Raw genomic sequence first — 25,289 nt, forward strand, 5'->3', positions numbered from 1 at the left:
AACACACTTATTCAAAAAAAAATAATAAGCACCATTTTAAATTCATTCTATACTTTTATTTCTCTTCATTTTAATTAATGTAGCATCTTTATTTAAAGTATAAAATCCAGAAATAAAGCAGATTTAACCAAAATGAAGGGACCAAATGTACAGAAGATTGTTGCATATTCAAGGCCAGTTAAAGTAGGAGGCTTCACAAATGCAAAAGGACTGCCTTTGTGAAACAGATGCATTGCATTCTCTATCCAGTTGCAAAGTCGATCCGGTCGAGTTTCGAAACTTCTTTGCAGCTCACATAGAAATGTATAAAATGTTTCATGTTGGCTCACGCAGGACACAAGTCAAGAGGAAATCTGAAATGCTTGAATTCCCCCCACCCAAACAAATGCTGCTCACTTTGCACTTATCTTAGCCACTCCTTCTCGCCAATACACAAACATATGCAACTTATAATTTCTGATAAAATATCAGATAATGTTAAACTCAGGACTCAAGTCCTTAAAAGAAGAATGTGAGGCACTATGATGTAAGCAGTGGAAAGTGACATGACAGGAACTGAAAATATCTATGCACATTTCTTTCAGTTTGTTTTTTCCAACTGAAGAAAGTGCACATTGCATATAAACATTTGCCAAAAGAAAAGATGTTCCTGTATTGTTGCGGGCTAAGTATAAAATATGAGCACCTTTTTTGTCTAAGAATCAGGTTACAATATAAGATATTTTTCAGCTGTGTGATATCAATTTGTCCGGTCTAATTCTATTCAGTTTTGCAAATTGAAGTCTATATTTGCCTTTCTGAGTTCATGTTGCATTATATTCAAATGAGAATGTCAAAGTATTCGGCAACAGCCAAATAGCCAGAAACTATTTGGTCGGAGCCGAATAGCTTTTTTTCAGCTGGAATTCAGCTGAATACTTACTCAAAACCGAAGCTCAGTACACCCCTGTAACATTGTGTTTAAACTGTAGAGTAATGCTAAAGCATAACCTTTACGTGGAGCAAGGTTTAGTTAATGGAGCACTGTTGTTGGCTTCCAGACATTTCCACATGACAACCGCATTCATTATTTCAACATCCACTTTGACAAACTTTCAGAAGTTAAAAGGATAGGATGCTCAACGGCCCAATTCCTTCTTTTCAATGACATGTATGTACGCCTAGAACAGTTTTCTCTGTATCTAGCATACACAGTCACTATTCATAAATCGCAAGGTCTAACCTTAGATCAAGCATTGATTGATATTGGCAGCACAGTCTTTAAAGAAGGCATGAGTTATGTTGTACTGTCACACCTATGTACACTTGAATGACTATTTGTACTCAATTTTGATGCAAGTAAAGTCATCACTGACATTCCTTGCATCGTAGAGTACAATAGACTATGTGCACTCTACACACCCCATCTCAAAATGTACCATGTTTTTCAAAAACACAAACTTTGTTACTGAAAACTAATGCAATCAGAATGTATACATGATCTCCCAACAGTACCACAAAACAAATTGAAATCAGCTCATACTCCATCAATTTCCAAAACCACATAAAAATCTACTGAAAAAGAAAATACATACCCAAGTGCACTAAGAGAACTACCTCTTCAAACAAACCACATGGACTTCCATCAAATGACTCGGGCAAAGAACTATCTGGTCCATTCAAATTTTCCAATACAACTGGTGTAAATTGCTATGCAAATGTAGCAATCAATGTTCTATTCCAATTGCCACCAATTGTTGGAAACATATACTTAAGCGGCTCAGACCAGTTGTGTTTACAAATGCTACTCCTTCACAGAAATGCAACAAACAATCATGAGAACACTAACAGTGTCTCAGGAATAAGGCAGGAATTGGACTACTCTGCTAGAGTGGTGAGATTCACAATAAACACACAAGAAGATCTACAAGTACTGGAAAGCAAAAACATACCTATAAATGAAATCTTCTAGATGTCATATATGTGGAAACATATATGCACTCACTACAACCATGTGATGCAGGAACAAGTCCCTAACGAGTGCTTTGTCTATGTATCTATACCTAACTGTGAATCCATTCCATTTCAGCAACTCGTACAAAATGCAAACCATACCATATTATGTACTGCTTGCAATTCCGATAATCGTTCCACCTTACAGATGCAATCGCATAGCCAATACGTAATAGTAATGCTTTCAAGATACAATGCAGATGGAACCAAAAACAACTGCAAGCTTACTAGCTTCACACACAGGCAAGTATCACTTGGCAAGACAACATTCAGAACAGTAGCCATAATCTACCACACAGGCGCCACAACCAATGCAGGTCACCATACTGCATCCATTAAAAAGCGATGTGTATGGTCTGAATGCAATGATACTTCTATTACTCTAAAGCAGAGATTACCAGAAATCTTGCAAATGCCTACTTAATATTCTCGAAAACCAAAATGTACTCACTGATCTGCAAAAATAGAATAACCTACTCCCCAACACCCACCAGTACATATATAATTGAAAAATAAAATACCTTCTACTGTGGAACTGGAACAATTTAGCATACAGCAACAGTTGCCTGCTGTACAATTTTTTCCCCAATGACCCAATGATTACAGTCACAAAACCAATAAGTGTAGAAAAGACACACTAATATTGTTTCCTACATGGTGCTTAAAAGAAAGTACTGAGTATGAGGTTTTAAAACTGTCCTCACTAACCTCTGAAACCACCAACTCGTAGAATAGGGCAACAACTGTCTAACAATGCCCATACCAATACAAGAAATATGCAACTATTTGTAACTACACCCATAGTGCTGCAAAGGCACTTCACAATGGTAAAAAATGTAAATGTACCAACAATAATGCACGTGTTTGAAAAACATACCCTGCAAAATGAGACATTGTAAACAGGTATCGAACTCCAACCATAATACTTCAATATTACTTGCAGCAGTCAAACTGCCAAACTGAAAATTCAGCAACCACAGCACTACAAACATACCCTCAGCAACTTCCAAACTATCAACAGTTAGAATATGCCAACAGGTATCTAACTGCCCCCACGATTCTACAATATCACTGTGCAATACCAAAGTACTTACAAAACATCAACAGCAACCAAACGCATAAAGAAATATTGCTAAAAAGAGGACACAGATAAACAGTGAGAATAAACCAACTGTTATCTAACTGCTACCATACTACTACCACTTCCAAAAGAAAAATCATACACCATTTCAATTCCTTCTTCTGCAACAGAGCACCTTAAACATTACAGTAACCAGTGCACACATCACTAAAACAGACTGTGCACCATAACAACAAATGCACGTAGAAGGTTTTATTTTTAATACCAGTATCACAATGTTGAATGCATAGGTACATTATACTGTGGTACTTGTCCCCAGGCCTACACTCTTGAATGCATAGCCTACTGTGTACGGCCGTCAGCCAAGCACCCAATACTCTAGACCCCACCACAGCATAATACAGCCATACATGCAAACATCTACCCTCTTACCACAAAACCACAAACATAACACAGCCACCTGAGCACCAATCCACTTCAGTCACATATTATTGCAGTACTTCCAGCCAATGGAAAAACTCTTTGATGCATGTCCTCTGCACTCAAGACTCTACTAACTGCCCGCAACCAATACATCATAATACAGTAAGCTACCGAATATTCTTCCCAGTGGCCAAAACCCAAACACAGAATGCATCCACTTCTGTACACATAGTATTCCAATACGTGCAACCAGTCAGCACACTCTTGAGTCCAATAAGCCAGTCGGCTGAGGCCATATCCGCTTTTCTTCAGGAAAATTGGGGGTGCAACGTTAGTACAAGGCCTTTACAAAACAAAGCAAACAATGGGGGGTCAAGTCAATATACATGGAAATGCATTTTGGATTTGTCAAAGATCTGACATTGACTATGTTGGCCATGCACTCTCATGGACTGGAAGCTGATTTTATTTCCAGGACCCATACAATGACACAAAACATTACAAACAAGCCTTGTCCTCCAAAATCCGAACTTGTCGTAAAGTGTACTTCTAGTTTCAAATGATTTGTATCTCTCTGTAAAATGCCAAAAAATAAAATTTCAGTACATACGTCCACAAACTCTTCAAACCAATATGCCAGCCACCTAAGGCCCTGTACACTTTTCTAGACATAGTACATCAAAACTGCATATACCCTCACCAATACAAACAATAAGTATAAAATTATTGGTTTCATACTTCCTTTCAATCTGCACATTGCACTCTGTTAGAATATTTCTGCAATTTATATACCAGTATCACAATGTTTGCAAGCATGGCTGCATTATGTTGTGGTGGTTGTGGTGAGGGCCTAGAGTCTAGGCCCTTGCCACAGCCATCGCAACATAATTCAGCCATGCATGCAAATATCTGCCCACTTACCACAACCCACAAACATATCACAGCCACCTGATGCCCTACCCACTTCAGTTCACTTACTATTATAGGTTTTATGGTTACAAGTAAAATCGAAAAACCTCAGAAATTCACAAGTTATGGTAAGCTAAGCAACCAAGACTAACACCCAACACATTGATGATGACAACACTAATGTCAATGATTAAATGTTGCTACCTGTCAATCACCATGCACTGTTCAAAGCAGGTCCCTCAACGGCTGTGCTGCATCTCCATCACCTGTCAAGGCACAAGTCCTGAACCTGTCCAAAAGAGGAAAATCATAATTGAGGGATGCATCGTGCGGATTAACCCACTTTGTGGCCTCCCCAATGGATTGTTGCCCTGACCAGACATTAAGGAGCTGCTGCCCCTGACACGGTGTCCAACATGCCTAGCTAGAGCTTTGATGTGAGTGCTCTAGTTATCTGTAATAGCATTGCACAGCTCAAGTTGCCTGTCCAACATGTGTAGAGTTTCAATGGGTGACTGCTGAATTTTTCGTTTTGCAGTCGCAGCTTGTGGCACACCTGCAGTATACACATTTCTGCACATATAAGAACGCAATAATAGATTTGAAATGAATCTGTACAGTTTAGCATTACAATTCCAACCAGAAGGACTCCTCAAGAGTCCTCAACTCATCCTTCATCTCCAACTAGTAAATTAACCATTTCACATTTCAGCTCCCTTCCATACAAGCACCCATATATATGGCAGCTTTATGACTTGCAGCGCCATCTCACCACATCAGCCTCATCATAGCAGCTGGTCAGACAGTTGCAATGTATTTCTATCACAACAAACTCTCTCTCAGCCCCATTCCAGACCAACAGCTCTCCCTCTCTGTCCTAACCCTGTCATCTAACACGTATTAGTTCATACACTCCAGATAAAACATATACCTGATTGTTACTACCACAAACTATAAAGAACTGTACCATCCCTCAGGATTTCAGCACCCTAGGCCTGCACTCACCAGAACCACATTTTTTACACTTGCCTCTCCCGCTACACTTCCTCCTAAATGTTTTTGCAGTACCATGTGTGTAAGTGATTTCAATCCGGCACACACCTAAGTCAATGCCTAGCGGGTAATGCACAACGGAAATCCTTATTTATTTTTGTCTAAAAGTTATTTTATTCTGAACAATGTACCACTCATATCACACCCCTCTCCTGGAACCCCCCCGGTCACACTGAAGCAGGAATCAGGCTGGTTTGCAAAGTTAAAAATATTTATGGATTTACAATCAAATCACACTATGTTAAATGGGTACACAATAATCACCAATGGGGTGATGTAACACAGAATAATCTCTTTAATACACAAGGTGAAATAGTGAGCAAAATAATTCAGTACAGAAATAATACTTTTGTGTATGTGTTCAGGTCAAATGGCACTGTGGTTAACGGTTCCCCCTGCACACCCAACAACCCTCCAATAGGCAGTGTAAAGAGATAGGAGGAGAGAGCAGGTATTCACGAATGGAGGAATTCAAACAAAACAACAATCCCACTTTCCCCCAGCAAACACAAGAGAAAACAAAATTGACTGTCAAGTTTTCTGAATGGCTTTTACAGTTATCTTGAGAATGGATTGGGCAAAAACACTAAATATGGTTTAAATTGCTGAAATTGTTATTATTCTGATAGAAGCCGCTTTGGATAGTTGCACACAAACACTCGCAATGATTTAATACCAAGAAACAATTTGAAATCTTAAAATTAAAATCGGGAGCAATCATAAGCTGTTTTACATGTGTAAGAATTTCCCTAAAATGAAATTTGTGGAAAACTTTTCATTGCGCGATAATCACGATACCGGGATAACTAAGGATTTGAGATGCGGTTTTAGATGCGATTTAAAGCTGCAGATGTTACTAGCACAGGAGGAAGATAGGAGGGATTGGATAGAGATTTCAGGCAATTCAAAAGTACTCCTTACAATGCAGGTTCTGAAGACAAGATAGGGTGGATTTGACATAGGGATTGGACTAAGCAAGGTGCATATGCTAGTGGCACAGTTCTATCTATAGATACTCACTAAATATGTTTCAAACTGAACCATCAGGATTCTGGTCAGGGATTATGGTCAGGGATTCTGGTCAGGACATACTGCTGGGCACATTGGATTTGGGCAGCATCAAGGCGCTCTGGACACTGCACGGCACAGGGCTGGATCTGATCTGCAATACACTCTGTTCACAGCACGGCACAGGACTGGATTGGATCTGCCCTTTTGTTCTGATGATAATTATTTCAGCAGTACAGCACAACCCAGCCGCATGTTAGTTCCCCTTAGGTTTGTGGGGTTGGTTCTGGTTCTGAAAATTGAGGACTAGCTGAAAGTAGTTCAGCTATGCAATGGGTTCTGCTTTGCCAAGTTTCTAGAGTCTGGAGCAAGGAAGATGGAAAGTTCTGCAGCAGGGTGCTCCGCCAGCATTCAGATAGTGGGTGAATCTGTCTGTCTTGTTCTGCCCTCTGCTGTCTCTATTTATGCTATGCTGAAGGGGGTGTGTGTGCTGGTCTAGCGTAATCTCGCCCCTTTGACAGGGATTGGTCCAAATCTCCTCTCTACCTTGATAGGGGGAGAAAAACAGTGTGTCATCTTTAGGATGTGGGTTTATGAAGCTTAGAGTCCACCCCTAGCCTCTTGAACACAAAATCGACTTTTGACACAATACATATTGCCACATGTGCAACCTCTATAACAACCAGATATACAGATTACATACTTTGTACAGCAGCTACTCCTCCAAACCCTGTAGCTGTGGGATCTTGTGTCTGCTTTTCCCAGAATTTGGCCCTTTTGATCAGGAACACAATGGGCCTCATTCCGAGGTTGGTGGTAAGCATTGGTTTTTACCGGCATGGCGGAAAGACCGAGTCCGATCTGGTACCACGCCGCTATTTACACGCTATTCCGACTTCGCGGGCATGAGTATTCCGCCATGCCGGTAAATCCCCTAGCGGCATACCGCTAAAGGGCCTGAAAAACCCCTTAGCGGCATGAAGCGAGACGTTCTTTACAACACCGCCATCGAAGCTTCGCCGTCCGTAATTAGCTGTGACTGTAATTTACGGATACCGTAAATTACGGTCACCGCTAATTAACGGATACAGGAATTACGTCATCGCACAGGAACGAGAAGGAGCGCGGCAGCCATCTTTAAAAACACAATCCATTGCCATCCTCTTCATACAGCAACCGGAGGCATATTTGGATCTGGAAAATAGCCATTAGAGACCAGCATCCTGCCGAAAGCACTGAAAAAAGGTGCCGCCCGCATAAGGAAGGAGAACTTCATGTAGGACGAGCTCCAGGTCCTGGTGGACACTCTGCACGAACATGCTGAGATAGTATTCAGCAGTGACATGCGTAGGCCCACCGTTGTCAGGAACGGAGATCTGGGACTTGGTTGCACAGAGGGTGAGCGCCGTAGGAAACACCCCCCGCACCACGAAGGACTGCAGGAAATGGTGGATGACCTCCGTCTCAGGGTGCGGGCCATCCTATCGGCCAACCGAACCCAGGCCCTGGAGACAGGGGGAGGCCCAGCTTCTCCCATCAAGTTGATGCCCTGGGAGCAAACGTGTGCGGACATGATGGGCACAGAAGCCATAGAAGGGGTTGACGAAATGGAGTGCGGTGCTCCGTCATCCGTAGATGGAGGTGAGTGTCATGAGTCAAGACAGTAAATGCGTTCCAAATGTAAGGCACCGCCAAGGGCTGGGCAAGCTGTCATATCACGTATGGGAACCCCCCCCCCCAATGAAATCATGCCGTAACAAGTGGGACCCAGGCTGAAGTCAGGTGCAAGGCTCCAACCCATATTGGCCAAAGCACACAAAGAGGCAGTCAATGTGAGTCAGCACAGTACTCCGCCAACATGAGTGACCCAGACATCTGCATGCATTTTCCATCCCAGCCCAGATCACTGTCCCACTCCCACCTCAATGTCAACCAAACGCTGCAATCCCATTGTTATACCATAGGCTTGAAGAAATGCTGACCCCCAAATCATTGCTCATGCCATCTCTCTCTTCCCCCCCATAGGCAGCGGGCATGAAAGTGAGGACCAGGAAGCCACCCAGCCCTGTACCTCCAGGGGCACAGTCAGGGGACACCGTATACCTGCAAGAAGGAAGAAAACACAGGCAACACCACCTGCTCCATCAACCCCCATGGAGGGTGCACAACCCCCACCCCTACCCATGCCTGCAGTGCCGCCGGAGACATGCCTCACGGTGCACTCTGAGGAGTCCAGTGTGGCAGGGGAGAATGCTGCCATGTGCCTCCTCGATGTGCCAGATAGCCCCACATTAATTTCCGTTTCCAACGTCGAGGACCCCAATGACATTGGACATAGCCCAGACACTCCATCCTACAGCCAGGTGGTGCACAGCGACTCCGGGGAGAGTGACACCCAAGGGCTCACATGCCAAGGAGTACCACCTGCCTGTCCTGGATCCACCTCGCTTGCCTAAAGTCCCGAAAGGGCTGCAGGCTCTACACCAAGCCTGCCAAGCACATCGGCCACACCGGCCATGGATGCAATGCGCTTCCAGCACCTCACGGGCCTGATTGAGGACTTTATCCGGGACAACCGCGAATCTAGGTCGGAGTGGCACAATGACCTTCAGGCTCTGGGCGAGGTGATCACTGCCAACACAAAACGGCTCTGTGAGGTGCTGGGCCGGATCGCAGATGCTGTGGAGGCAGCACCCCCCAGACCACAGCCCCAGTGGGAGTACCCACTCTCCCAAAGCTCCTCCACCCAGACCAGCCCTGTCCGTCGGTCACTGCGTACATTGCGCCGCCAGAACATGGATCCTCCTGGCTCTGGAAGTGCACATTGACCATACTGCCACTCACATGTGGCCTATGTTGCACTGATGGGACTATTGTGGGGTTGTTGTGGGGGGAGGTGAAGGGGGGTGAGGGTGTGTGTGGGAGTTGGGGGGAGGGGGGTCAGGGTGTGTGTGGGAGTTGGGGGGGAGGGGGGTCAGGGTGTGTGTGGGAGTTGGGGGGGAGGGGGGTCAGGGTGTGTGTGGGAGGTGGGGGGCAGGGGGGTCAGGGTGTGTGTGGGAGTTGGGGGGGAGGGGGAGGGGGTCAGGGTGGAGGTTTTGTTGTACACGTTTCTACATTATTGTTAAATACACTAGTTGATCATCCCTAAAAAACAGAGTGGACAATGATCATTGTGCATGTGTCTTTTAATGTCGCACAGTGCATGGTGTACATGTATCCCCACACCCAGTGCCCAATGTCCTGTCATCCTCACACCCTCAGCTGACTTGTGAGTCAGAAATATTGTCCAATCAATGATTGCCGCACTGAAAGTCCCTCCTGTGCATCGGCACTGTGATGCTGTCCTGTCATTCCTTCCTCCTCCCCCTCATCATCACCTGGTGGTAGCAGTTCCACGTCAGGGGGCAGTGGCACGTTCTGACGGATGCACATGTTGTGCAGCATTACACATGCTATGGTGATCTTGGACACCTTCTCGTGGCTGTAGATGAGGCTCCACCCGACCGGCTGAGGCAATGAAATTGTGCCTTCAACAGGCCGAAGGTCTGCTCTATCACCACCCGTGTACGGGTATGGGATCTATTGTAGTCCTCCTCGTGCCTTTTCTGTGGGTTGCAGACCGGGGTCATGAGCCACGGCTTCAAAGGGTAGCCAGCATCACCTGCATGAGAGTGGAATGATGGTAAGTGTTTGTGCATTCATGGTGGAGAATTGTACTAGTCTTACATGGCTGCAGGTGATTACTGGCCATACACACATGTCCCAGGATACAGTCACCCCATTACTGGACCGGCTTTGTGTCATGTGCAATGGAATGATGGAGGGGGTAGCTTCTCACTGATGGGTCATGGTGTGCACTCACGTCGTGTTGCATGTGCATCATATATGCATGCAGCAGTGTTGGACTGCATTCATTGATGTCTTGCGCAAGACTTGGTGAAAGGGGGTGTTGGCTGTATTTGGTAGCATACTCGTCACTCTGCACGGATTCCTAACATGGTGACTTGCAGCAATCCTATGGGGGTGCAGGACAAGTGACACGCTGTAGGATCCCTGTTAGACTCACTTCTATGCACTCCCAGGGATGACTGTCCTGTGTGTTGAGATGCAGGAGTCAGCGACATTGCACTGCATGGTGCAGGATACCGCTGCGGTGTGTAAGGTCCGCCGATGAGTGTTGCATGTGTTGTGGTATCTGGCCAGGTTTCCTGTTAGTCATGTGGTGTTAGGTGTCGGCTCAAATTCATCACTGTGTGGTTATGTGGTCATGTGCCGTGTCACTTGCCTTGGGGCACAGTGTGCTGCGAGGTGAACATCGTGCACTGGCGTGGACATTCCCACCCAGGTGGAGTATGCATCCCCCCCCTTTACCACCCAGGTGGAGTATGCATCCCCCCCTTTACCTCCCAGGTGGAGTATGCAGGCAACCTACTCACAGCCCCAATGCACTGCCATGGCCCATTCAGGTTACTCACCAAGCAGCCAGGCACGTCGTCCAGCATGTCGCTCCATGTAGCATGGTAGTGTTGAGTTCCGCAGGACCAAGGAGTCATGAGTTGATCCGGGGTATCGGGCATTGCAATGTGTGATGGCTTTACTGGCATTACACACCATCTGGACGTTGATGGAGTGGTATTGCTTGCGGTTGCGATACGGCACCTCCATAGCATGCAGGACCACCAATTCAACGTGGGTGCAGTCGAGGGCACCTATGCAATTTGGCATGCCTGCCAGTTCATGGAAGGCAACTTTGGTGTCATATATCTCCTGGGGAGTCTGGGGTAGGGATATGTAGTCCCTTGTGTGGGTGAGGAGGGCATCCAGCACTTGGTTGAGTATCCGGGAAAATATGGGCTGTGAAATGCCATGCATGTGCCCCACTGTATGCCGGTAGGTGCCTGTGGCAAGGAAGTGGAGCACAGACACTACCTTCAGTAGAGGTGGAATGGCAGTGCTGATTCCTATGCGGCTCACTATATCGTCATGTATCAGGTCCACTATGGTGGTAATGGTGTCCCAGTGAAGCCGGTACAGGGTGTGGATCTGCTCTGGTGTGAGGTTGAAGGGGGTGGCTCTGATGCGGGGGATTGGGGGCTGCTGGCGTGGTAATGGTGGCTGCACCGGTAGGGCATGCTGGGCCTGTCTCACCCTCCTTCTCCTCCTATGTATCCTCTGTGGTGGGGGCTGTGGTTGTTGTTGTTGTTGCTGTTGTTGTAGTTGCTGCCTTGCAAGCAGGGCCTCCAGCTCCAGGAATGCTGCTACCATTGGTATCATCTTGGTGTGGAGGGGCTGTGGTGTGTGGGTGTGCTCCTTTGTGCTGTGCCAGACTCCATTGCCTACACCTGTGCTGATTGAGTGCACCTGTTCCTCTTGGAAACACTGCTCAGGGTTCTTTACACCTTCTCGGCGATGCCGGTATTTACTCCATGGCAGTAAGGTACTTTGCGGTCTTGTGGAGGCCGTTTTTTCCATGTCCGATTTACTTGGGATCAGCTCCGGTTTACGCCATGCCGCTAATTCCGGCATGGCGTGTCGGGCGCGCGCCACTAAACTGCTATTTACGGCCTCGTACTTTACGGCGCCGTAAATAACGGTCTGGTGGGTCAGAATGGGCCATAACGGGAAACGATGCTGGTAGTCCTTTACCGGCATCGATTTTCCCTTACCACCCAACTCGGAATGACCCCCAATGTCCCATTTATCAGCAAATTTCTACAAGTGTGAGCGTATAACGTGGGCATAAGTGTATACAGTTTCTTAGTTCTAGCAGAAATACATTTGGTGTAAAATCACATTTTCTGCCATTTCCCTCCAAATGATGTCACACGATTTTGCCGCCTCTTGAAATGTGCAGCCAAAAATTAGATTTACAATTCTGTTATGTTTGTGTTTTTGACAATTTTAAGTGGCAAGTTATATGTATTTAAAGAAAATGTTCTTTGTGAATGTCCAGCCACAGATGGTTGTTTGTCTATGTCTCTTTTTATCTCCCTTCAGTTCAGGACCAATCTCCTCCCTGTTCTCTTGGCAGAGGCCAGTTTACGACGTTCCTCACACTTAGCCTTTCCTGCTTTGCAGCTGTTCATTGTTTCCTTCCCCACTGCAGACCAGGTTCTTCCCCCACCCTATAATTATCACTTAGGTGGGTGTGATTTCCTGGTGGAGGGAGCTGGAGGGGGAGGCCTTGCCTCTCTGAGGAAAGCTGTTATTCCGGTTTGGTAGCTTTAGCCAGCTTTATTTTAATTGTGAATTCTGTTGAAATTTCCCTTAGCATACAACAAACTTGTGGGATCAAATAACAGCTAAATACTTCTTCAAGATTTTAAACCAGGGAATCAAAACAATTAGTAGATGGGTTACTCTCAATAACAGGCCTCTTAGCTTGCAAACATTTCATTTTAGTTTATACATGTTTAAAGTTTTAATCCTGCAGGCCACTGACAGCTGTCATTCAGGCGGCCGAGGGTACTGCACCCAGATTTTGATAGATCCACTTTTGCTGTGGAAATCCCTTGATGCTTTCAGTTTTTCAGGACATTGTAAGTTCACCATTGTTTCCTATACTAAGTGAATTGTAGCACCCAGCAAGAATTCTGGATGTTTGAGGGTGTTTTGTATCGACATTCTGCAGTTTCAGCCACAAAGAAAAAATGATTTAAAGCAAGATTTTGGGTTTCATCTAGCAAAGCACTGCCTTTCCTTCTGTACTCCATCTTCACATGTTGTGCAGCCTAATGACATGTTTCATTAGGCTAATGACATGTTTCAGGAGTGAGATTTCTGTTCCACCACTGACAGCATGCATGGTAGATTGGGCAGCCATCTTTTTGTGTTTTGCAAAGCGCAAATTTCATAGATTTTGGCGCGCACAAGGGTTTTGCGGCCATTTTGATGTTTCTGGCCCCATCAGAACACTGTGATGTCGCATGGCAGAGCAACAAGTGGGTAGTATCATCCCACAGGTGCCACAAGGTTGCCACAAAATGGCAGAGGTGCACTATACGAAAAGAAATGTATAGTACATTACAAATATAACAGAGTTATCTATATTTCAAAAGATTTTGAAAAGGAATCATGGACATGCATCCTAGAAAATGATGTCAAATGACAAGCTCTTCCCTCTACTTCTCGAGTCTACTCCATATATCCCTTATAATGAACATTAATCATGGCCAATAGCTATTAGAAGAGTTTTCCATGAAAATACGTGGATAGGTTAATAACATCATAGCCACTTAACACACTCTGCCTGCCATCCACTGATACATTATTCAAAATTCAGCTTGATGCATGATTCTCACTATTTTTCCATTGGGAATATTTTCTTATGCTCTGCCATCATTTTCATTCACAGGCAATTCTGAATCATTTAGTCTTCCATTAATTAAGCCACCTGTAAACGGAATGCTGTTTCATTTTCTTTTCTCTACATTCGTATTTGCATGGAGAGACTAGCTACTCCTGCTCCTCCTGTTCATGTTCTTGGGTATTTGATAGTTCAGTTAGTTTCCCTTGGCTTACTTGCAGTGTCTCCGATGTGGCGGCCCCTTTTCACTCCACCTGTTTCCAATTTTCTTTATGCAATACATTGTTTCATCAGTATGTTTACACTGAATATTGGTATTTTTATCAAATGTTTTGGATCAAACGTGTGAAACAACCATAACAAAGATATTCCTGTATCCATAAATTATGTTAGGATGTAATATAAGATAAGCATTGCAGAGAAATGTTTTACAAAGTTCATGTCATTTCAATTTTACTGGAATTATATAAAAAAAGATCGAGTTGATTTTGCAATGGTTATTTAGTGTGTAGAGGGCCTGTCTTGGCTGCAATGAATGCCAACATTGTTTGTCACAGGCTCACTTGTATACACCTGGACACTTTTTTGCAAACATAATGCTTAGGAATTATAATACGTACTTCAGTTCAAAACCTAACATTGGTTGGCTTTTGGTAATGCAAGATGCCTACAGTCAGCGATGAAAAGAGAAACCAACTATTGTGTTTGCACATACATGACTTTTCTAGAAGTGGGACATAATCTAAAAATGTGATTGGGAATAGCCCTCAGAATAAGGTCATTTTCATGGTGTAGTTATTTCCCAAACTATTTAATTACCTCTGACTTCAAGTTTTGCATACATAGCTCAATAACACAGAAGAGGGGAAAATCAAGATTATGTATATGATGTTGTGTTTATGATATTGTGAATTTAAATAGCATATTAGCACACCATGGGCTATTCATTCCAGCAGACAGAAAAGAGAAAAGGGGTGACCATGTCAAAGGACGACAGTAAAACTCTGCTCTTATACTGATAACAAACATGTGCCAAATTTGGACATTGACATACAATTCTGCAGAATTCCTGTTTTTGTATTTCCTTAACACAGGTAGAGTTTACAGTTTTAATGTTTTCCTTGCTTCACAAGTACTAATCCAATCCATTTCAAATATTTTCCTTTTCAATGATAAAGGGTCAGATATCAAGTTTCCCAAGGTGACATTATACAGATCCAACCTTTCCATGCATCACTTTTTAAAATTATAAAAGCAACTAATATATGAATACCCTCTAGCTGCTTACCTACCTACTGATATAAAGGTACAATGTCAGCACAGACAAGGGTAAAAACCTAGTAAGGCTCTTTGAACACACCCCAGCTGTAAAAACAAGCAGCCTAATGCACTAAAGGGGTCTCATAGAACATGTTGATCAGGAGCAGGGAAGACCCTAGTAAGGCTCCTACAACCCACCCCGAGGAAATAATTATCCCACAAACAGAGCGTGGGGGCTTCAAAAACTCAAGTGGATCATGTGTGTAGAAAGTGCCAAATTCATCTCCAAAGAGTACACCAAGAGGCTAAAACGTCTCCATCCAGGGAAAACTACAAAACACATGACCAAAAAACAAAATGTCTCTAATAACCCACCCCGAGGAGTATCAAGTGAATGATTTCACAATGGGGGGTTTGACCCTTGTATAATGACTGTTTCCAGGAGACTAAACAAGACAATGAGGATTGTCCCAACTCATATCATAGGATTACTGCTGGCACATAATTGGGTAATGACAAGGCTTTCCACCAGATTAAACCCTCAGGACGATCAAATTCCAAGCTCTCAGATTGTGAGGAAGATTCCAAGCCATACAATTTAGAGGATTCTAGGCCATACCATTTAGAGAGTTCTACTTTCTTTTTATAAAACAGAATCAGCAGACATAGCGAGAATATGCAATACTTTCCTGACAGAAAAAGCATTTGAGCCCCCAACTGCTTGCATTTAGCCCATATAGTGTTTTTCCAAAGGCTCACATTTTTTACCGATTGTACACCAGACAACAAACTCTTACCCATAAACCATTTACAGTTTATGGGTTTATTCTCTTCCCATTGAAGAACAAAATATTTAATTTTGAAGGATTAGCCTTCAGTTTATTTTATATGGTGTATTCTTTAATCGTGAAAGTAGGCGCTGTAAGCCTTTTGGAGTTTTTACCATTAAAAGGACGTTGTCAGTATAACTCAGACAAAAACAACACACCTTGGCAATTACCAGGGCTACAGATTCTGCGGTTTCTAAGAAATACCCAAGATCTGAAATATATAAGTCAAAGAGGCAGGGGGCCAAAACGCACCCCTGCCTCAGACCCCACGTAGTTGGAATTGCACTTGTGACCTTGTCCGGAACATTTAACCTGACCTGAATATCGGTATGATTATGAATGTGAATTAGAACATCTAAGAGGTGATGCAGAACCTTCCACCTTAGGAGCTTATTCCTGAGACTTGCTCTATCCAACGTATCAAATGCAAGACTCAAATCCACACTAGCAATGTCCAAGGTGTTGGCCCACTCACCACAAGCATAGTCAATCAGAGAGTTATTCACTAGACCATTGACATCCATCCCGATCCCCCACCTGAAACCAGTTTCATACTTTGAGAGCATTTTGTTTTTATTTATCCAAGTTTCTAACTCTTTAAGCATGCATAACAATACAATCTTGCTGTCGGCTTCTAGGAGGGCGAATGGGCGATAACTGCATGGAACTTGATGATCCCCCTTCTTGTAAATCATGACCATATGTGATGACAACCAGGAGAGGGTCAACGTCCTAGTCTTAAAATGCTTTTAAATAAAACAAAGAGCACTCTGACCCAAGTGTCTGGAGCGAGTTTCATTATTTTATTGCATAGAGCATTTGGTCCTGGTGCTCTAGACTCAGAAGCCAATGAGATGATCCACTGAATATATTCACAAGAAATCTCTTTATTCCATTCCCCCTCATAAACAAAATCATAAGATTCAATAGAGGCATTTTTATATAGATTGTAGAGGAGCAGGTAGACTATCTCATCAGATCCCGCCCTCTCACCGCCGTCACACTGGAACAGTCAGAGGAGAGCAATACATGGGAACGCCAGCATTGTTCCCATACCGCATCAAGGGTATGAGAGATGTTATTTACTCAGACTGCTATACACAATGTACCCTTGCACTGAAAGTGTGGAAGAATTTTGCATGGAAGAATGCTACATGGAAGGATGTCACCTGCCAAGATGTCAGAATTCATCAATGAATATTATGGACATACGTTAAAGTTAAATCTGATGAGGAAAAAGTGATGTCATAAAGAAGATATATGAACCTATGCTGAAACAATATGAAAATACTTAAAAGTAACGATGTAACTGAAGCACTAAGAGTAACATATACCTTAAGCTAAAGTAATCATAGATCTAAAGAAGATGAAGCAACATACTGACAAATAACTGTAAATATGCAGTAACACAAGGTAAAAGGAAAACATATAGAAGCTTGCTATAGAGGAATATATAAAGTGGCAAGGACGGCCATAATGGGCAAATGCACGCTAGCTCACGTTGAAGTTAACCAAGCTACCTCAGAGACACCCTGAGACTGTAGAATCGGTAGACTTGGAAAAACAGCTCTGTGTGCAGATCCGACGATGAGTCAAGGAGTTAAGGATGCTAATTCGTGGGATAAGCACAGTGCACAAAGGGAGTACATGGATAAGCTCTGACTGTGGGACATTCTTCATAGAGGAAAGAAGAAGAAAACATCTGGGAGAGCCAAACTGTTGGTCAATTAAAAGTCCAGTTCATATGAGATAGAGTGAGCACGTCTCTATGCCAACCAATCATTGGAGTTGAGGGACAACCTGACATGCAATGTAGCATAGACCGATCCCCTGTTGTTTTGTCCGCTATAATCAGTACTATACTTATTTACCGGTGGTTTGAGGCATGCCCTACAGATAAGGGTTAGCCAATGATGTACTAATCCTTATATGTTCTATAAGTAGATATGTTCCCTTAACCAATCCCTTCCCTTGATAGGTTGTATAGTGTGGTGGGGTTCCTCTAGCAGTCACTATAGTCATTATTCACATGGTACAAGTGGGCCTCTCAGAAGATCCCAGCCACAAGACCGGAGGATTTAGCCATAGGGTAAAGTTACTGTTGTTTATTAGCATATAAACATAACAGGGATTACACCAGAAAAACAAGGTTCATCTAAGGCTCTCAGCTTCTATGCATGTGTCACCCATTTTTATTCTGGGTTGATGCCACAAATCCTGATTCCCTCCCGGAAACCTATCAGACACTTACATTGGTCAGTATGGGTAAAGTTACATATAGAACTTCCATAGGTTAGTCCTCTAATTGGCTAGCAATATCCAGTGGCTCCTCCTAGGACCACCTCTACCGCACCAATCTACAATGTTGCAAGGTTGCCGCAAAACCATTGGTCCTTGCAACAAATGATATTCCCCTGAGGTACGTGAATTTACAGCACACCCCTTTTAGGGATCTTTCCATAGTAGTTCATGACTTCATAGCATGGGTACATCTTCGCACAACAGTCCTAATTTACTGCAAGTTCCAACTGGTAGGGGACCTCTAACTGTGATGTGCATGGGTTTTCCAAGGATACTTCAACAATACGAGGAGGGAGAGAAACAAACAAGTTCCCTTTGAACTGGCGATAAGCATTTTATCTGCCCAAACGACTTGTTTCACACTAATTTCTAACGACTACCATTTCAGCACACATGGCCTCTGACCACATCCTGGTCATTCCCGAGAACCTGATTGAAAACTATAAAACATTTGTCCACTCTACCCTTAAGCACCCCTTGCACTGAGTTTATTACCAGCCCACAAACTGAACCTACCAGGTGGCCGGACCACCCTTCTCACTGAATTGCAGACTCCCATGTACTTTAAAATATTACATCACCACTCCACAATAGTACTAAGTCATAAAAATGCTTACTTGGATGCAGCTGGCCATTGTGATGTTATAGCAGCCTTAAACCAAACTTCAACCTTGATCAACCAGCTTCCCCGGTCACAAAGAGTTTATCTCGCCTGCCCAGGTTTCTGCAGCTTGCACAACACCTTGCTATGAGGGGACCTATGGTATACAGATTTGTGTATTTGCCATGTACCCCCTTGTTCCCCAACTGTTCCAAACACATTTCCCCATGCATGTGTGCCTCTGTGGATTTATGTTCAAGACTACCGCATCCCCTCACAGTGGTTTCCCTATCTGCAAATCTCCTTTCTCGTGTGCGCACATGAAGCTCAATTTCCATTTTTAGGTGCTACGTGGCACACCACACTACTATTTTGCTATTTTGAACCTCCCTTGCAAACATTTGATTTTTGGTTCTACAGTATAATTTGTGTGGGAATAGTGTTTTCGGCTAGCCATGACATAAGGCAAGTTTTCTTGCCACCAAATTATTGTACTGCAAGCACATGCATGTTTCCTTAAACTGTACACCATTTTGGTGATCGCTCCTTAACCAATCACTTTAGCAAATTGCCCTCCGAATTACACACAAAGGGATGGGTTGAATTTAAACACCATCAGACAAGGGTATAGAAACCGACTTTCTAGTTTTATATATTGGTTGATAAAATTATGTGGGTAATTCAATGTTATAAAGTGTGGTCTGCGAACCATAACCCTCTGTCCCTAAGCTCCATGACAAAAACGTATTTACACTTGTGCCCTCCTGCATCGGTCTACTGATCTGCAGACCCATCTCTGCAATGGCGCAGAGCAGGTTCAAAGGACAAAGGTGCCCTTTTGACAGCTGCTGTGAGAGTCAAGACACTGTAACCCAGAAGTCACATTAAAATATGCATCTCTGTTCCAATACGACATCATTATGATGAATTTTCACGCTGGTGGTAGTTTAATCTTTAAACATAAACCATACCAGAAAATGGGTAAGGTGGCTGGTCATTCACATAATTATTAAAGCCACATCTGATCTGTATTATTCATTTATATTGTTCATGTGTCAAAAAGCCAAGCCAGCCTGTGTGTATTCTCCCTACACTGGCTGTCTATGCTACAACAAGCAGGGCAATAGTCAGTGGGAGATGCCCCTCATTTGATTTGTTGTGAGGTCAGGTATCTCACAACAGGAATGGTCATAGGAAACAGGAATCAAAGTGCACACCCCAAACAAAAGGACTAGCCTTCCACTGTGTTGCATACCAAAGGGCCTTTAATTCTATGGGTCTGAGAAGGGGGCAGAGTAAGTGTTGTCAGAGGGAGCTCAGCACAGTTGAGGAAGTATTGCACCATCTTGTTTTTCTCTGTACTGCTCCTGTCTCTAAAGCTTCCTTTATCTGTAGCCAGGCAATGACCATTTGGCACAAAGACATGGATTGAACCTATTAAAGAAAGCTTGATTTCATCCAATCCCATGTGGCCTTTTGTCTACAAAGAAGGGGTCTTACGTACATTTGCCCGTTTCAGGATAAATCGACCTTTCAAAAGCCCTCAGACTTTGAGGTGTAGAATGAGTGTTCCACGACAGAGGCAGTCTCTGCTCCCTACCCACTACCAGGCTATATTGGGGGTGACTCTTGCTGAGGAGCAAAACCTACCCGTTGCTTCGAAACTTCCATAGGCTGTCCTAGATCCCCTGCTTTGAGTCTAACAGCATATGGAGAGTCACATCAGCCAGGAACCCTGATCCACCACATCGAACCAGTTGAACTGCTTTCAGACAGCGTGACCCTCTGGTGCAACTTTTGGCACTCAATCAAAGTTTGAACCATCGCTGATTTGCATCTGTCAAGCCAGCTCGTCAATGCATCATTCCAAGCAGAGCTCATCAACTGTTTAGCTTGAACAACCATTTTACAACTGCAAATGACCTTGGACTGCCACCTCTTTGAAGCCTGCATTGGATCATCAAAGTTTGCACTTTGAACCAACAGACCTTGACTCAAATTAAATGTTGGACCATTGTGTCACCTGTTCACCCAGATGGTCAGTTACCAATGTCTCCAACTGACTCCACAATCAAAATGACCCTGATAAGCCATACAAACTGCACAAGCGGAGCACTGTACTTCAACTGAACTGACCTTCTGCTTCAAATTAAATAGACACACGCTTGCCTCTTGAACCATCACTGCCAGCTCCATCCAAACCTGGTTACCTGCACCCCAGTATAGCTTCAAGCCTGGTTCAATGCATTTGCGCCACCGAACATTGGATTAAGGTACTTTAAACTGACCTGGTGTGCCTGGTCTACCTTTTGGAGCCCTGGAGAGTGACACAAGCCCTGTATGAAACTTTTTTCTGTAAGACATAACTTTTTGGAATTCTTTGTTGCATTCCTTGACAGTTTTCCATCCCCAATTAGTGCTGCATCATTACGTTCTGCATTTCTCTGTCTTCCTTTACAAGGGTGGGTTTTGTATAGTATTTTTGATAATTAAGTGTACAATTTATTTGTGTAATTAAAGTATATATGTTATAGAATCTTGATTGGACAATCTTTTATTTTGGGAACTGTTATACTATCGTTGTTTGTGTTGCACTGACTTACAATAACTCGCTTCTGTTACTATAGCCCTCCGCCCAGGTTATCACAAAAGGCAACCCAGATATATCTCTTAGCTAGGCTTGTCACTTTTATGATTGTGGTGGTCACGTGGTTTGGTTTGTAGAATCGGGCAGTTTAGCCACTACACATCCTTTAGTCACTGCAACACATCTGGAAACATTTTGATTGGAGACCTATCCTACGGTTAAGCTGCCTTTATTCCCAGTTAAAATTAAGTATTTCTCGCTCGAGTGGTCAATAAATCCCATTAGTCATCTTCCAGGAAAGCTTACAGATATTGATTCGCGTGGATATGGCCACTTTGTTTCACTTCATGGGTGCCAATACCTTGCTACTAGGATTGCTTCACCGGTATCCCGTGAGAGTGCGTGCAGACCATTCTCGAAGAAAGTATTAAGAAAAAGCTCGGTTCGATGTTATGTATCCTGCAATGTTTTGTGAGCAATATCCGCCGTCGCCGTGAATACCAGTAAAAGTTGAAGCTTCCCTTTTCTTTGTATCTCTCTACACCAGGCGGTCAGTATCACCAGAAAAACAGTCAATGTGAAAAAAAAGCAATACATCAAGAGCATAAGCTGAACTACGCCTGGACTGTACTAGTACTTTCCAAACTTGAGTTCTTATTTATTTGGCCTGAAGGTGGCAGTAGAGCACCACCGAACCAGCTCAAAAACGTGCAGCTCACTACATTTGGAACAAACGATTTCTACAGTAACTGGAAGGGCAGAGTTCTGGTTTCTTAAAAAAAAAAAAAGCAATTAATGGACTCTCAAAGCAGAACACGGCACAGCTCTGCGACAAGGCTGTGGCCGTAACACCAACTGGAAATAAGATTAATCACTCCTTTCTCATTTTCATGTTGATGTACAGGAGGCTTTGTTTCCGTGAAGGAAAATAATGCGTGAAGCCAGTGTTAGCATGTAGGTGGTACTGATTGCAGCTATTTTTCTTCCCATCTTATCTTGGTTCTTCTCTTGTTTTTTCTGATGGATGTGGAACACAAGTGCATGGTACTTTGCAGCCCAGTGGGAATAGACTGTTGCGTGAAGAATTGCAATAGCTAAAATGTATCGAACCAGTTATATATACAGTTCTTTCCATCTGTCCACTGTGATATCTGTTTTTTTTTTTTTGGCGAATGTTCTATCTTTATGAAGAAAAAAAAGCACATCAGATGTTTAGCCAGATGACAGAACATCCACAGCTTTTGCGGCTATGGGATAGCGGTGCTGGACACAGAGCATGATTTTAAACGAATACAGAGGTAAATGAGCTGGGACATTCAGTGCTCATTACCATCGGTTAATATATGTCAAGTCTTCTTGGGAAAGCGAATACACTATTTTATAGCATTCTAGGACAACGAATCTATGTCACACTCGAATTCTAATAGCTGCATTTCTGAAAAAACGGTATCGTCTCCAATTTGTACAGAGATACTCAAAGCAGGTGGCTTTGCTATGCGGACGACACCCAACTCATTTAAAATGGTTTCCCGGACTCACAAAATGTAATTGATACATGTGCATAAGACTTACGTCTATATGTTGGTCTCTGTAATACCTATGTAAAATGTCATCCTGCAAAAACGGAGATAATAGAGCAGGTGCCACTAAGGATGCGGCCATACAACGCTGGCATGAAACCATCAAAGTCAAACATCTTGGTGTCATGATTGCCCTAGGAGATTTCCGGAAGTGGTGCAAAAAAGGTACTTTCCAGCGAAGATGCTGACGCGTGTTTCCTCCCCTAACATTTACTTGCAGAATTCAGGCTCTGCTTTGATTGTTTTTGAAATGCAGACAATGGGCCTCATTACGAGGTTGGCGGTAACCCGCCTGTGCGACCGGCGGGTTGCCGCCAACACCGTAACACGGAATCCGGCGCTTGACTTCCCAGTGCCACCGGGACATTACAGGTCCTGGCCTTGCGGGAAGTCAGGCATCAGATTTCGTGGGTCCCAATTCCTATAGAGTGGCATAGGACTCTCTGGGAATGGGGAGACAGGAACACTGGCACTGTTGCTAGCATTTCTGGTGCATCTGTGATGAATCTGCCTACCAGGGCCGCTGCGCGCACAGGGTCTGACCTGCCAGGCGCAGCAGCCCCGACAGGCAGACTCCTAGTGTTGTGTTCTGGAAACAAGGGTGCCGGCAAGCTTACAGCACCCTTGTTTCCAGACCGCCACACTTGTAATGAGGCCTGGTGGCTTTTAGACATAGTGAGGCGTGAGGGGCAAGGTCTGGCCTGCCCAAGTAACCCCAGCCCGGAACCTGTCATTTTGGACACAGCTCAGTACAAACCACTTCCCAATGGTTGATGAGGGTGAATACAGCTTTGTTTGATACACAACAATCCTGTTTAATGGAACTGCAAATGGCATGCACGTTATTCATAAACATAACTGCATGCCAGTGTCTAATAACGCCAACATGTATGTGACTTTATCAAACAGAATGCCTCAAGAGTTGGCCGGTGCTAGGTCTGAAATAAAACATATTGGGCCTCATTAGGACCCAGGCGGTAAGGGGTTTACGGCGGCGTAAACAGCGCCGACCCTTACCGCCTGATTCCGAGGTCCCTTAGCGCCATGGCGGATTTAACACCTGCTTTTAGCAGGTGTTAAAATCCATGGCGCTAAGGGACCATGTTGTTAATTACGCCACCGTAATTTACGGTGGCGTAATTAACGCCTTCCCCACTCCCATTATGCCCTATGGGGCAAAAATGGGAATGGGGAAGAGTAAATGGGGATTGGGGACTTACCGCCCCGCCAACCTCGGAATGGGGCGGTAAGTCCGCCAACCACCATGGCGTAAATGTAGTTTACGCCATGGTGGTAAAGGTACGACCCAGGCGGTAACTTACCGCCTGGGTCGTAATGAGGCCCCTTGGCTTTTAGGATCACATCATATTGCATTCTGGGACTTGTAGATCTACATTTATAAAGGAATGGAAAAGGACTTGTTTTAACAATGCCTTGACATATAGAACATGATTTGCGAGATATTGATATTAGTGTGACTGTAGGAGTTGAGAAAAGTGGGCTGTGGTTCGTCTTCATGACCAGCTTTATAATTTTCACATGACATATTTATTGCATGTAGAATACTCTTGTGCAGCAGATGAAAAACGTTACCCTATGCATGTATGGTATTTACAAAGCCCAAACCTAGCTGGCAAGCAACGGAGCACTAAAGAACAATGGAAGACCAATTCAAGGTGTTCATTATTAGTTCACATATATGTAGTTGTCCAGAGATATCTGAGTATCCTGCATGGACATGGTCAAATTCAGGGCGCATTTTGACTTTAATTCTTACGCAGTTGATAACATGAGGACGATTTGGTTCGGTAAAAGTCACATTTGTTATTTAAATGCAGTTAACTTAGCCTATGAAAGTTCAAACTTGGGTCTGATTGTGTGAGCAAACGAAATTAAATGTGCAAATATGAAAACTATATCTCTTAAATTAAGGGGACCTCTGCCCTAGGAAAAATTGAAGAAATTATCCTCAGCACTGGCTGTTGCCCTGTTAGCAACTACTCCAGTCAATCCTACACAAATATGCACAAGTCTCTGTTATATAAATTGAGCATCAACATATTAATATGGTTATAACATCTTCAGCAATCTGTCAGCAGACAATGCTGGATATGCATTTGAGACCATAGACGATCCTTCATCAGGAGGATGTCTGTAAACAAAAACAGATAACAGACTATGCACAATGAATCGGAAGTCTGCTAATTGATATTAAAACGGTTTCCCAATGAAAGACACAAACATATCTGGCCTGAAGATGTGCCAACTGCACCACATGTAAACAATCATATGTGCCAGAAATAATGTAAAACAAAACATATTAAAGAAGAATAAAAGACCATGAAATAGCATAGGCAA

The sequence above is a fragment of the Ambystoma mexicanum genome, chromosome 5q (assembly GCF_040938575.1).
Source record: "Ambystoma mexicanum isolate Mex_15411 chromosome 5q, UKY_AmexF1_1, whole genome shotgun sequence".
NCBI lineage: Eukaryota > Metazoa > Chordata > Amphibia > Caudata > Ambystomatidae > Ambystoma > Ambystoma mexicanum.